Below are 16008 nucleotides of genomic sequence, written 5' to 3'. Positions count from 1 at the left end.
TACTGGTTGCTGTCTAGAACTGCAAATATTAAAAAGCCAATTAATAAACTGCACTTCCATATTTTTTTGATGTTTCAATATTATTATTAAATGTGAATAAACTCTGTCTCTTTCAATGCATTAAGAATCAGTCTCATTGCTTTGTTTCTCAGCGGCAAATGAACAATTTTACTACAAAGGAACATCAAAGTCTCCCTACAAAAAAGTAATTAATCAAAGTCATTGACGTAATAACCTAATCCCACTTGATCCTAAAAAGAAGTGTCCAGCAATTTGCTATAAGCTGATGTAATTGGTGTCCTTCGGTCCTTTTATGCGAGGAAACCTAATGACAGCGTTATTACAAGATCTTACAAGATTCTATAAAAGGGCAGGGTTCAAACAAAAGGCAGTCCAACCAGAAAGTCTTCAGTGTACCTAATAAACTGCACTTGAGTAGGAAATTGAATCTGATCGTCTGCTAAGAGACAGATTAGGTTTATCTGTAGAAAATGTGACATTCTGAACAATGTAATCAACAAATCAAGGCAAGACGGTTTGAGTTTATAGCCTACAACCACCCTGGCATGACAGCATTGGCTCGCCTCTCCTCATATGAACTGACCCGGACCCTGCAATAATTATCTGAGGCCCTTCCTTTTTACAAGTGCAGCAGGGGACTCAATCCACATACAACCACATACAACAACAGAAAACCTTGTTGGCACACCTGCCTCTGATAGGAATTAGGCTGAGCAATATTAACTTGCCCAAGACCACCTAAAACATTTCATTGCTGAGAAGGGATTTGAACCCATCTCTTCCCATGCTTGCCCCTCTGTGGCAGTGGCCCAAAGGGCCATAATGATTGTGATAATGTGAACCTCTAAAAATCCTAGAATATGCTTCTAATAGAGAAGTTATGGTAACCTGTTGCTTTAAGAAACTGATGATTTGTCAAGGTGCCGTCCCTCAGCTGGGACAGAAGGACAGCTAATATGTCAATCACAAAGATGCAGCTCATAAGCTAGAACATAAGTTGATACGTTGTGCACATCGCTACACGTAACACAGGTTCCCATACATGCATACTAACAAAATGTAACAGATCACGGTGAGAATCAAAGTTTAGTTAGCAATGCTTATTGCGCATGCGTATTAAACATGAAATGAGGTAATGATGTACTTGATTGGTTGAAGTTGAAATCCTTTGTCTGAAATGTTATAAATACCCCTGCCCGGACCTTTGGGCGGGGTTGCAGTTTTGCGAAAAGATTTGACTGTAACCTATTGCATTGCAATAAACAACAATGGACTCCTTTAGTCTCTGAGTTTTATTGGCGTAACTCAGAAGATAAGCCATTTTTGGCTTACAACACCTCCAGCACTTCACTGGACAGTGTGGTTGATATAAAGACTTCTGGTTACTGCTGGCAGTAGTGACACCATTGCAATATAAAAATTTTTAATTGATTTTAATTCAATTCTAATCTGTCTTCTTGCTAACAGTTACAACTAAAGATGAATGTCATGTTGCTGATGACAATATCCCTGTATTCTTTCAAATAAGCTTTCATGTCCAGAAACTCTGTAGCCTGTAAAGGTCTTTGAAAATGTTTCCCATACCAGAATATAAGCGAAAGAATTTAATTTGACTTTTAATTATTTATTGTAATAAAGCTGTTACATAAATTTCAGTTGTGCTTTGAATAGTTTCTCTAACTCTTTTTACCTGTCATGAAATCGGTGACTACAAAAATTAAGAGATGAGCACAAAGTTTTCCCCTCCCCTGACCTATCTGCCTTTTGCTGAGTGAAGAAAATTATATACCGGGGTGGGGGGGTGGGAGCTATATTTTCTTGAAACTGAATTGAGCAGCTTCTTCCTTTGGGAAACAGCAAATACTTCCAGCATGCTCAGAATTCAAATGAGATCCTGAAAAGGTCCATTTCCTCATTGCATGTTATCAACATACCACACATTTGAGAATCTCACAGTACTTGCCCAACCTGAGGAGGCCCCCCAGGATGGGATTAAGAGTTAACTGTGGGCCAAACAGCTTATATAATCAGGGGTCCCCGTGCTGACACTAAGGAAATTAAATTAATGGAGATGCTATTCAAACACACACATGGAAAAGTGGAACTGAAATAACTTAATATGATTAAAATTTGAATTAATTTGTGCAAGCATGAGAGTTCTTGCCTTCATGAAAAACAGTTTTGATCGGCAGACATTTTGTGTAAGATTATGTATTCATTCACGTTTGGCAGTTGCTTCACGAACTGGTTTTTAGTTGATTGCTCCTTGTTGGCGGCGGCGGCGGCGGGGGACGACGACCAACCAATTATTTTTAGTGAACTTTTTAAAATTAAAAATAAATTGAACCTTAAAAATTAATCAGTGCTGATACAAAATAAGAAGGAGCTGTGTGAAATCTGTAGGATAAATAAATCTATAGATATGTTTAGGGGTGCTTTTGTAAATCAGCAGGCCACAGTCGTACATCCTGCCTGCCGCTCTAGTGATTCCCTGCAGGCTAGCGCTATGCAGGGATGTAGAGAGAGGGGGGGGGCAGTAAAAAGAGAGTGGGGGGGGAACTGGCTAAACTGTTAGGAATACTGTACTAGTGGACCCAATTGATTTCGGTAACAAGCTGAGCCAGTTGGGAGGGTAGAATGTCCCCTCTTCCTGCAGAGGAGGCAGGGACGGCCCAAGACATTTTGGCTCCTGAGGCAAACCACAAAATGGCACCCCACCCCACCAGGAAGAAAGGCTGAGTGAAGATCTCCATCAAGAGCAAAGTTGGGAGGAGACCCGCAGCGGCTCCTATTTTCCAAGAGGCTGCTGTAGAGAGGCTACTGAGGAGACAACAGATCTGGCCTCCAAGGAGCAGGACGCAACTGTAGCTCCCACCATGGCAGCGGCAGTACATTGCTCCCGCATCAGGTTTTCTCTCTGTTCCGTTCCTCTTCAACAGATCCCATTAAATCAGGGAGCACATACTGGACATTATGGTACAATGGCACCGGGCAGCCAAATAGACCTGTCCAATTGCTGATGTCATGCAAAGAAAATGAAGTCCCTTTAGAGTGAAGGTGAAGGTTAATGTACTGGTTACATATGGGCAATGAGGGATCACGGAATAAGCCCTTTTCACAGCATTCCCCCCCTCCCCCCCAAAAAACCCCGGCAAAAGAGGGCTCTCTTTGTATCCTGCATATTTTGGCTCAGCCCCAAGAAATATACAATATTACTGGCAAGGCACACCTAGCTCTTGTGCGTCCTTTCCAATTTGCCAGGAGAATGGATTTACAATTCTAAAACCATCTGCTGCTCTCTTGATCATCACACTGCACCGTAGCTGAAAGCAGGATGATTACAAAATGCTCACGAGATATTGCTCTTAAATCCGAGCATGGAATACAAGATTGCGGAGGCAGCTGCATGCAGCAAGCAATTTGTACGAGGCCTCCCACCACGGGCTTTTCATCATACCAGCACAAACGGTGTGGGGTGGAGGTGCGGGGTGAGGAGTGACAGCCATACAGCAAGAATCACGGAGATAATGTGGGGCGTGCATGACACAAACAGCTTGTCACTGGCTAAAATGGAACGATTTTGCCTGGCGCTTAAAGGTGTATAATGAAGGCACCAGGCGAACTTCCCTGGGGAGAACATTCTACAGACAGGGAGCCATTGCAATGAAGGCCCATTCTCATGTTGCCACCCTCCAGACCTCTTGAGGAGGTGGCGCACAAAGAAGGGCCTCAGAAGATGATTTCAGGGTCTGGGTAGGTGCACATGTAGGTTTGTAGTAGGGGGGAGTGGGCTCGCGTGAGCTGGCCCCATACCTGTAATGCAGTGTTTCTCAACCAGTGTGCCTCCAGATGTTTTGGGACTACAACTCCCATCATCCCTAGCTAGCAAGACCAGTGGTAAGGAATGATGGGAGTTGTAGTCCCAAAACATCTGGAGGCACACTGGTTGAGAAACACTGCTGTAATGCACGGACATATTTTTTATTCACTTTTATTTCATAATATTTACACACTGCTTGTTAAAGAATCCAAACAAACTGAAAGTGGTTTGCAAAGACAAGGCATGTAAGCTGCGCCCTGACATATACCCTCCAACATTTATCCGATGAAAATACAAATGTCCTATTCAACAACAGCAACAACAAATTATTATGTGTACCCAACCGTCTGCCTGAGTCGCCCCAGCCACTCTAGGTGGCTTCCAACGTACATAAAAACATAGTAAAACATTAACTTTCCTATACAGGGCTGCCTTCAGATGGCTCGGGGGTCGGATAACTGAGACCTGCGGGTATAGGGCAGTATATATAAATTTAGTAAATAATAATAGTAATAATAACTCCACCCTCCAACATTTCTCTGATGAAAATAGGGACGTCCTAAGGAAAAGTGGGAGATTCTGTGATGAAATCTGGGATCAAATTCTGTAAATCTGGAACTGCCCCTGGAAGATAGGGACACTTGGAGGGTCTGCCTCTGTGTATTGAATGTGCTTAGAAGCCGCCTTCAGACCTTCTTCCTCAACAAAAGTCACAAAGAAGTGAGGCAGCTTTTGAGTTCCAGTGGTACCTCGGTTTAAGTACTCAATTTGTTCCGGGGAGCCATTTGCTCCCTGAAAAGTACTTAAACTGAGTGCAATTTCCGCACGTGCGCGGAGCGCTTCTGCGCATGCGTGAACTGTGCAGATCGCTTCTGCGCATGCGCGCGCCACAGAACCCAGAAGTAAACACTTCCGGGTCCACAGAGTACTTAAACCGAAAGTACTCAAACTGGAGCGTTCTCAAACCAAGGTATGACTGTAACCAGAAATCTTAATCACACTGAATATTAAGGAATAGGAGAGGGGGTGAAGATGAAAAAGCCAGGTATGCAGACTGCAATTGTTTTAAAGTAGAATGTGTTATGCAGTTTACTTAGATTAGAGTTTGCTTGGCGCAAGAACTATAGCAGGGGTCCCCAGACTTACCGTGCGACGGGCCGGTGCCCGCCGCGCCGACCGCGCGGTGGGCCGGAGGGCAGGGGAGTGCGCGCGCAGCGGGCCGGAGGGCGGGGGAGTGCGCGCCCGTGCGCATGCGCACACGCGCCCGTGCGGGAAAAAAATCGCCGAAAATCGCTTGTGCGCATGCGTATGGGCCTCCCCTGACCCGGAAGTGCACCAGAAATGACCTCTTCCGGGTCAGGAGAGGCCCATACGCATGCGCACAAAGGATTTTCGGCGATTTTTTGGCGATTTTTAAGATCGTCGCTGCGCCGCGCGCCGTGAGAGCGGGCGGCGGCAGCGGGCGGCGGGGGTCGTCGCGGGCCGGATTGGAAGGCCGATTGGGCCGCATCCGGCCCGGGGGCCATAGTTTGGGGACCCCTGAACTATAGGGACAAATAAAGGTGGTTAGTCTTCCTTTGAAAATATAAACATGAGCAGCTATTTGGCTCCGTCTCCAGCACTAAATGAACACTGGGTTCCCCTGTGACACCGTGAGCAGAAATAAAGAAAAGCATGGTCTTTTTTCTGTTAATGCTACAGATTAATTTCAGGTGTTACAAAAGTCAATTGAAGGCAAATTAGGTCACTTAATCCAGTGGTTGGAATGCATGTTCATTCCCCTATAGGCAAAGTCTCATAATTAGGTGGTAGACTGTAATATTCCTACAGTTCTATGATCACTTTCTTGCATGGCTACGTTCGGTACTTTCCAAAACAGACCACACAAGATTTATTTGCACCAAGCACAGCCCAAACTATTAAGTCTCCCGATCCATTTTAAGACTATTATAATTTGCAGGTTTTGGCTTTTCCATCTTTAGAATCCCCTCATCGCCAATTTTTTTATTTTTTATTTGCAAAACATCCAGCTTGATGAACCTCAAAGCTTACTCCTAGTTGGTCCGAATAAAAGCATTGCCTAACTATAGCTACGGGATTATCTCTTGGCACTCTCTCACAGGGCTTGTGTGAAGGGGTGGGGGGAGACTGGGATACGGTTGCTGCATGGTACCTTGAACAATTTAGAGGCAGTGTGAGATTAAGAAGTATTAAATTAATACACTCCAATTATCCGCGTAAAGAAGACTTAAAATTGTAGGCACATTCACAGGTAAGGTTAGAATGTTCACCAGCAGGAAGTCATTTACCAACACATCCAGTGACATACTCCTTTGCAGAATCACGGTGCTGCTGGGTTGGCCAGTTATACACCTCCCCTTCATGGATCAATGCCTTGTCGTGGCGAAGGGGCTTGAATAACTCAGAGAAGCTATGAGCTATGCCATGCAGGGCCACCCAAGATGGACAGGTCATAGTGGAGAGTTTTGACTAAACTGGCAAGCCACTCCAGTATCCCTGCCAAGAAAACTCCATGGACAAAGACAACAGGCATATAAAAGTTATGACGCTGGAAGATGAGCCCCTCAGGTCGGAAGGCGTCCAACATGCTACTGAGGAAGAGCGGAGGACAAGTACAAGTAGATTCAGAGCTGATGAAGCGGCTGGGCCAAAGCCGAAAGGACGCTCAGTTGCGGATATGCCTGGAAGCGAAAGGAAAGTCCGATGCTGTAAAGAAAAATATTGCATAGGAACCTGGAATGTAAGAACCATGAGTGGAGGTAAGCTGGATGTGGTCAAAAATGAGATGACAAGAATAAATATTGACATCCTGGGCATCAGTGAACTAAAATGGAAGGGAATGGGCGAATTCAGTTCGGATGACTATCATATCTACTACTGTGGGCAAGAATCCTGTAGCAGAAATGGAGTGGCCCTCATAGTCAACAAAAGAGTGGCAAAAGCTGTAATGGGATGCAATCTCAAAAATGACAGAATGATCTCGATACGAATCCAAGGCAGACCTTTTAACATCACAGTAATCCAAGTTTATGCACCAACTACCGGTGCTGAAGAAAGTGAAATTGACCAATTCTATGAAGACCTACAACACCTTCTAGAAATGACACCAAAGAAGGATGTTCTTCTCATTACAGGGGACTGGAATGCTAAAGTAGGGAATCAAGAGATAAAAGGAACAACTGGCAAGTTTGGCCTTGGAGTTCAAAATGAAGCAGGGCAAAGGCTAATAGAGTTCTGTCAAGAGAACAAGCTGGTCATCACAAACACTCTATTCCAACAACACAAGAGACGACTCTACACATGGATATCACCAAATGGACAGCATCGAAATCAGATTGATTATATTCTCTGCAGCCAAAGATGGAGAAGCTCTATACAGTCAGCAAAAACAAGACCTGGAGCTGACTGTAACTCAGATCATCAGCTTCTTATAGCAAAATTCCAGCTTAAACTGAAGAAAGTAGGAAAAACCACTGGGCCAGTAAGATACAATCTGAATCAAATCCCTTATGAATACACAGTGGAAGTGAGGAACAGGTTTAAGGATTTAGATTTGGTGGACAGAGTGCCTGAAGAACTATGGATGGAGGCTCGTAACATTATACAGGAGGCAGCAATGAAAACCATCCCAAGGAAAAGGAAATGCAAGAAAGCAAAATGGCTGTCCAACAAGGCCTTACAAATAGCGGAGGAGAGGAGGCAAGCAAAATGCAAGGGAGATAGGGAAAGATACAGGAAACTGAATGCAGATTTCCAAAAAACAGCAAGGAGAGACAAGAGGGTCTTCTTAAATGAGCAATGCAAAGAAATAGAGGAAAACAATAGAATGGGGAAAACCAGAGATCTGTTCAAGAAAATTGGAGATATGAAAGGAACATTTCGTACAAAGATTACCATAATCAAGGACAAAAGTGGTAAGGACCTAACAGAAGCAGAAGACATCAAGAAGAGGTGGCAAGAATACACAGAGGAATTATACCAGAAAGATATGGAGGTCTCGTACACCTCAGGTAGTGTGGTTGCTGACCTTGAGCCAGACATCTTGGAGAGTGAAGTCAAATGGGCCTTAGAAAGCATTGCTAATAACAAGGCCAGTGGAAGTGATGATATTCCAGCTGAACTGTTTAAAATTTTAAAAGATGATGCTGTTAAGGTGCTACACCCAATATGCCAGCAAGTTTGGAAAACTCAGCAATGGCCAGAGGATTGGAGAAGATCAGTCTACATCCCAATTCCAAAGAAGGGCAGTGCCAAAGAATGCTGCAACTACCGCACAATTGCGCTCATTTCACACGCTAGCAAGGTTATGCTTAAAATTCTACAAGGCAGGCTTAGGCAGTATGTGGACCGAGAACTCCCAGAAGTGCAAGCTGGATTTCGAAAGGGCAGAGGAACCAGAGACCAAATAGCAAACATGCGCTGGATTATGGAGAAAGCTAGAGAGTTCCAGAAAAACGTCTACTTCTGCTTCATTGACTATGCAAAAGCCTTTGACTGTGTCGACCACAGCAAACTATGGCAAGTTCTTAAAGAAATGGGAGTGCCTGATCACCTCATCTGTCTCCTGAGAAATCTCTATGTGGGACAAGAAGCTACAGTTAGAACTGGATATGGAACAACTGATTGGTTCAAAATTGGGAAAGGAGTACGACAAGGTTGTATATTGTCTCCCTGCTTATTTAACTTATATGCAGAATTCATCATGCGAAAGGCTGGACTAGATGAATCCCAAGCCGGAATTAAGATTGCTGGAAGAAATATCAACAACCTCAGATATGCAGATGACACAACCTTGATGGCAGAAAGCGAGGAGGAATTAAAGAACCTTTTAATGAGGGTGAAAGAGGAGAGCGCAAAATATGGTCTGAAGCTCAACATCAAAAAAACCAAGATCATGGCCACTGGTCCCATCACCTCCTGGCAAATAGAAGGGGAAGAAATGGAGGCAGTGAGAGATTTTACTTTCTTGGGCTCCTTGATCACTGCAGATGGTGACAGCAGTCACGAAATTAAAAGACGCCTGCTTCTTGGGAGAAAAGCAATGACAAACCTAGACAGCATCTTAAAAAGCAGAGACATCACCTTGCCGACAAAGGTCCGTATAGTTAAAGCTATGGTTTTCCCAGTAGTGATGTATGGAAGTGAGAGTTGGACCATAAAGAAGGCTGATCGCCGAAGAATTGATGCTTTTGAATTATGGTGCTGGAGGAGACTCTTGAGAGTCCCATGGACTGCAAGAAGATCAAACCTATCCATTCTTAAGGAAATCAGCCCTGAGTGCTCCCTGGAAGGACAGATCGTGAAGCTGAGGCTCCAATACTTTGGCCACCTCATGAGAAGAGAAGAATCCTTGGAAAAGACCCTGATGTTGGGAAAGATTGAGGGCACTAGGAGAAGGGGACGACAGAGGACAAGATGGTTGGACAGTGTTCTCGAAGCTACGAACATGAGTTTGACCAAACTGCGGGAGGCAGTGCAAGACAGGAGTGCCTGGCGTGCTCTGGTCCATGGGGTCACGAAGAGTCGGACACGACTAAACGACTAAACAACAAACAACAACACCTCAAATAAACTATTATTCTGTCCGAGCAAAGGGGTTAATTGCAATGCTGACTTGTAGGGTAAATGGCTCTCGCTTCTTCTTCTTCTTCTTCTTCTTCTTCTTCTTCTTCTTCTTCTTCTTCTTCTTCTTCTTCTTCTTCTTCTTCTTCTTCCTCCTCCTCCTCCTCCTCCTCCTCCTCCTCCTCCTCGGTGATCACTCATAACCGAGTAAGATTGTCCTCCATAAACACGGTTTTAACAATGAGTCCGTAAGTGACTACGGAGGCCAATTCTGGATCCGCACATCCTTCCACAGTGGGGACATTGGTTTCCAGGCGGGAGTTGATCACGGTGTGGATTTGCCAAGTGTGCCTTCCTCTTAGCATGTTTCTCCCTTGCGTCCTGACATAAGAGTTTCTTCAAAGCCCATGACACCTTTGGTAAAGGCTGTTCTCCAACTGGAGCGCTCGCAGGTAGGTTCCCTTCTTCCATTCCACCCCTCGCCCCACCTTTTCCAGGCTACTTTTCTGAAGAGTCCCCAGCTCTGGTTTTCGGCACATTTTAGCCTTTACCTGGCACTTAAAAGAAACACTTGCTCTGGGCTCTTGCACCCATCCATGGCAGGCTGATTAAAGAAATGCAGCACACCTCTCTCAGGCAGCAGAACAAAGTGTCAGTGACAACTCTTTCTCATCTGAAGTGTTCCTCCACAGGTATTAATTAACCGTCACTGTGTTCAACAAGCCTCAGATGCTCTGCAGAAACAATGACAGGAGCAGCTTTGGCGCTTCTCCCGCACAGAGGGAAGGTGTCGTGAGCTCACACAATGATGGAGGTCAGGGGTTTGGGATTTTGTTCCTTAATCTGAGGAACTGCTTAATCAGATAGTGCAAAACAGAAGCTAGCTGCAGGGGGAATATGTGGGGTTCGCAAAATCACCTCCGAGTAATGGAGAGGGAGGGAAAGGTCTTCAGAAAAGCTCCAAATTAGTGGCGGGGCCTTTCTTGCAAACAACGTGTTTCAACATCGTTCTGCATGAAACTGCTGAGGGGGACGGTACTCCAAGGTCTGAGTTGCACTGTCGTCACAATTCTACCTCTCTTTCTATCCTCTGGTTTCAGGGAGGCAGTTGAAATCCTAAGACAATACCTGGAGTAAGTTCTGGAATAAATGTGGGCAAACAAATGGAGCTTAAATCAAGGCAGAGGTGCTGCAAGGTGCGAAATCCTTGGCTCTGGAAGGAGATTTACCACTGGTTCAATATGGGGTGGCACCCCCCTTTAAAAGACCAAGTATTCAGTTTCAGAATTCTCCTGGACTCAGCACTAGGGAAGCCCTAGTGGCATTGGTAGTCAGGAGTACACTTGCTCAGCTTCGGCTGGCAGGGCTGTCCTACCTATGAAGTGATGTGAAACAGGTACCTCAGGCGGAAGGCCTCCTTTGGGCACGCACCGCCACAGTCACCTCCTCCATGCCCAGCTGCCTGCCTGCCTGCCTGCCTCTGCATCCACATATCGTCATACCTCGGTTTGCAACCGCCTCCGTTTGCGACCGATTGGTTTGCGACTGCCGCGGACCCGGAAGTGTTTACATCCAGGTTCCATGGCGCGCAGGTGTGCAGAAGCAATCTGCGCATGCGCAGAAGAGCCCCTCGGTTTACGACGAACTTGGGGAGCGACTGGCTCCCCGGAACGAATTGCGGTATGACTGTACCAAGGAGGTGGCCTGACACAGAAGAGGCGGAGGCAGTGGTGGCAGCACGGGAAGAACAGGCAATGAAGGAGGCAGCCGTTGCGGCAAAGCTGGTGGTATTTTCAGTTTTGCCTGAAGTGGCAAAACATCCTGGGCCAGCCCTATTGGATGGTATGCCTCCCTACCTGGGGAGGTCACATATAGCCTATATCCTCGTCACATTGACCTCTGCATTGTATGCTGCATGGGGGTTGCTTTTAAAGACAGTTCAGAGTCTCCAACTATGAGGAGAAAGCTTTGTTTATAGTGACCCCACAGCTCTCGAACTCTGTGCCAGTGAATTTGTGGCAGGCTCCCATAATTCAGGGATTCTGGCCTTTAAGACACTCCTCTTCCAACTGGCTCTTGGGGACTTTTTTGATCGATATTTTTATTGGCTGGACATTAGTTACTGCTCTCTATGTCTTTTTTGTTTTTTACTCGTGTTTGTGAATCCGATGGTTTTAGGTTTTTTTTTATTTCCCATTTTTGTAATTTTTATTGCTGGAAGCCACTTTGGATGGGCACTGTCCCAAAATATGTGCTAGAAATATTTTAATAAAAGTAAGTGCAATCAAGTTTATGTGTAATGAAACTGCAACAATCACTCAGTCCTTTGATTCCCTTAAACCACTATACAACAAAATGGTGGCAATACACACAAACACGTATGTGCATGTGCACAACACACACACACATTTTTAAAAATAATCACTAACACAATCCAACATAATTACTGATTTGAAATTTCATCATACAAATACCACTGAAAAAGCAAGGTTACTTTCAGTATTAGCTAACAAGAATTCAATTTTTGCCAATTTGGCCATTAAAAGATGCCTGAGGAGTTGCTCCAAATATTTCCATCTGACCTCCTTGTAAACAGAGAAGCAAATAATGATAAACATCTTCAACTATGCACTCCCCACTAACAGATTATAAGGAATATTTGCAAAACTGTCCAAGACTGCCAATGGCGTTTAGTGAAACTATAAGTGGGTCATAACTAATGAGAAACTTGATAAGATCTGTTGGATAACTTTGGATGTATCCATCCCTGAAAAGGGTGCACGTGATTTGGGTCCTTCGAATGTGTGCTAGTATAAAGCGAGACTGTGAAAGGCCCCAGGAGACTTGAACAAGGGACTTAAGACAACAGAACCTAGGCATAATATGGTGCTTTTAATTATGTTATTTGTATAATTGAAAAAGACTGAACGATGGGGGTGGAGACACTCCTTCGGTCTCTCAACTAAAGCACCCGTGACAGATGGCCATCCAACCTCTGCTTTAAAATCTCCAAGGAAGGGGAGCCCACCATCTCCTGAGGGAGTCTGTTCCACTGTCGAATAGCTCTTACTGTCAGAAAGTTCTTCTTGATGTTTAGTTGGAATCTCCTTTCTTGTAACATTGGCACCCTCTGGAGCAGGAGAAAAGAAGCTTGCTCCATCCTCCATGTGAAAGCCCTTTCAATATTTGAAGAAGGCTATCATATCTCCCCCGAGTCTCCTTTTATCTATCCTATCATGAAGTTCAGTCTCAAGCCTGACAGGCCACTCAAAAACAGCACCTGGAAACTTCAGTGGGTACAAATTGCCATCAAACGTGGAGGGAGCATGTGACTCTACTCCACAAATCAAGGCCAATGGTTCAGGGCTGGAATGCTTTTAAGAGCTGCTTTCCCCCTTACCATTCTGCCCATTTCCTAGAGTCAACTGCAGAGATCATTCTGTGTTTCCCATTAAGCAGACATTGGTGAGGACAAGTGAAAGGGCATTGGTGAGGACATTGGTGTGGACATTGGTGAGGACAAGTGCACAAAGACTGTGGAGCTCCTTGTTCTAGGGTTTCACCACCAGGTAAAGCTTCTCCGTTGAGGCATGGATTTGGTTTTCAGTCTAATATCAATTTATTATGGCTTTGGCCACCACTGATTCCATGCCAAGAAATCAGACTCGATAAAACTCAATCAGTGTTCTGGAGTGATGCCAACATTAAATGTAACATCTTGCAAGGTGTTAACACATAATACTACAATAAAATGAAGTTGATTACTGTATTGTTTCACACACTCTATTTTCTCATCAACCAATCCTGAAAGCCTGAACCCAAAACCGCACATACGCCGGGAAGAACTATGGTCGTTCAAAGATTGTTCATGCAGGTGTGTTCATCAATTGGTGCCTGCAGGTGAATAATCAGATGGCGATTTCCATGCCCTACGGGCTATTACAAACCAGGCACCCATTGACAAAATACGCATATCATCTCAGGGGCAGTTTATCATTGATGCTTGCTCCATGCAAGAAAACATACTGGGACAATTGTCACACGGAGACACCATTTGTATAAATTAATGCGGCCTTTGCCAACCTGGGGCCCTCCAGATGTTTTGAACTGTAATGCACATCAGCACCCAAGCAGCACATCTAAACACATCACAGGTGCGAGGCTGCATAGGTCCCCTCCTTCAACCCAGGCTTGTTTTTATTATCATTTGTTTTCCAAAGAACTTGATGTTCCCAGTAAAGCCAAAGACTTTTTTTTGAAATGCACAAATCCTGCATTCCAGCTAAGTGATTAACAAATGACAAATAATTCCACAGCTGAAACGTCCACAGAAAGCAACTTTGTATACAGTACACAAATTACAGATGTAAACCACAAGGCCAAAGACTCTCCGGTTACAGCATGCCATCATTTCCCATTATAATAAATCTCACAGAGGCTCAGCTATAAAATGATTATTCTGGGATGAAGGTTAGCCTAGTATTTAGCCCCCTAGTATTTAAATGGCCCTACCCCTGAAATTAATGGGGATTACAAATAAACCGATGAAAAGTGCATCTTGTTTTGGTTTTTACCACAAATGTAAACAACCAGGAATTTAGAAACAAAGCAATGGCAGTCATTTAAAGTTCTACTTCCTTTGCAAACAAATATTAGTCAAGATTCAGCAAACATTGAATAGAAGAATCATGTCAATGTCCCATATTCAAGAATCACATTTTCATGTTTGCACTTTATCATGCACTGTGTGTGTGTGTGTGTGTGTGTGTGTGTACTGAGTTTATATTTTACACACAATTACGTTCATTCCAGTTGGGAGGAGCTAGGTATTGCAGAAAGGATACCCGGTGTTAGAAACACAGATATATAAGCTAAGCACCAACTGGCACCTTAAACCTAGTTTGCAGTTGTCACAATCTGGGCACCATTTTTTCCAATGAAATGTATTATTATTATTATTATTCATTTCATTTCTATACCGCATTATATAGATATTTTAAAAAAAATCAAAGCAGTTTGCAATACATTGAAATATCAAATAAAACAATCAAGAATAAAACAAATTTCAAGTTTCAAGGAAAATGTTTCAGACCCTTCATATTGCTTTCCCCATATTTTTTACTACTTAATTTATATACTTGCCCCATGGCAGAAGTTCTCTAAGAAGCCAGTGTGGTCTAGTGGATAGAGTGTCAGGCTAGGACCTGGGAGAGCAGGGTTCAAATCCCTACTCAGTCATGAAGCTCACTGGGTGACCTTGGGCCAGTCACAACCTCTTACCCTATCTCACAGTTGTAGGGATTAACTAAGAAGGGGGGCGAACCATGTACTTCTTGGAGAAAAAGGTGGAGATGAATGCAATAAATAAGCTATTCTGCTTACCTGATAAGAAAACTGGAGGGGCCTGCCAGATGGAGATGTCAGTTGCCAACCTGGCATCCAGAGATCTCCATGTGGTTGCAGTTGGACCCACACCAGTTGCAAAATGTGCATGGTGCCTGAGGGATTTCTAGCACAGAGGATACATATCTAAGGAATATTTAGTGAGATGTAAGTGCATTGATCTTCCAACTGGTGGGAGGTGTCCCACACATCAGCCTCACGTCCTGATCTAAGATGGGTTGCACCAGCAGAATGATATGGGTGTATAGGTTTTGGTTCGGTTTTTTTTTTAATTCAAAAAAGAGGAAAGGAGAAGGGAAAAGAGAAAGACAAGCCAGATGTGATTGTTGAAAATAGTAGGTCCTCTGATGGTGGAGAGAAACTGTCACAGTGCCAAAGCTAAGTAATGAATCTGGATATTATTAGTTTGAATTTGGACCCTGGCTAGGGTTGCCAGACTCAATAGAGGACAGGACTTCTGTGCCTTTAATTGCCCTGCTCTCTTTTGAGTCTGGAAACCTTAAAGAGAAACCAGCAGACCCTTTGTTTAATTTCCAAGCAAAGGGTCTGCTGGTTTCTCTTTAAGGTTTCCAGACTCAAAATAGAGCAGGGCAATTAAAGGCACAGAAGTCCTGTCCACTATTGAGCCTGGCAACCCTAGCATGAACTCACTTGGTGACCTTAAGCAGTCCACCTAATCTTAGAGGACTGTTGTAACAATTGCTGAGAGAATGTGAACAAAAAACAGTTGCAGAAATATGAAGGGTTATTTGTGGGTCCCAGTTTGGAGAACGTTGAAAGGCTATAGGTGTGGTGGACCGGGTGTCAAGAATAACAAAATCTTAAAGAGTTGGAAGGGACCCCAAGGATCATTGAGTCCAACCCCCTGCAATGCAGGAATCTCAGCTAAAGCATCCATGACAGATGGCCATCCAACCTCTGCTTAAAAACCCCCAAGGAAGGAGAGTCCACCACCTCTCGTGGGAGGTCAGTCTATGAATGCATTCAAGACACACCTGAAGTTAATGAGCAGTAATTCACAATTTAAATGATCAGGCTATTGTCATAGAAAACCTCAGCCACAGTTTAGGGGCAAGACTGTGTGCTGGAGGGAGAGGGAAAGGACGGAGGTAAGCAGAGTAAGGGAAACTGATGTGTTCAAGAAACCAGGGAGGCAGGGGTTTAATATCAAATAGGGATTC

General features: G+C 44.2%; 1 protein-coding gene across 10 annotated transcripts in view; it reads right to left on the bottom strand.

Annotated features, from left to right (window-relative positions):
- Positions 1–16008, bottom strand: part of ADGRL3 (adhesion G protein-coupled receptor L3) — a 504270-nt gene that overhangs the window by 290379 nt on the left and 197883 nt on the right. The gene's annotated exons all lie outside the window — the stretch shown is intronic.

The sequence above is a fragment of the Zootoca vivipara genome, chromosome 16 (assembly GCF_963506605.1).
Source record: "Zootoca vivipara chromosome 16, rZooViv1.1, whole genome shotgun sequence".
Classification (NCBI taxonomy): Eukaryota; Metazoa; Chordata; class Lepidosauria; order Squamata; family Lacertidae; genus Zootoca; species Zootoca vivipara.
Note: the sequence above shows the minus strand (reverse complement) of the source record. Positions and strands in the feature narration are given on the sequence as shown.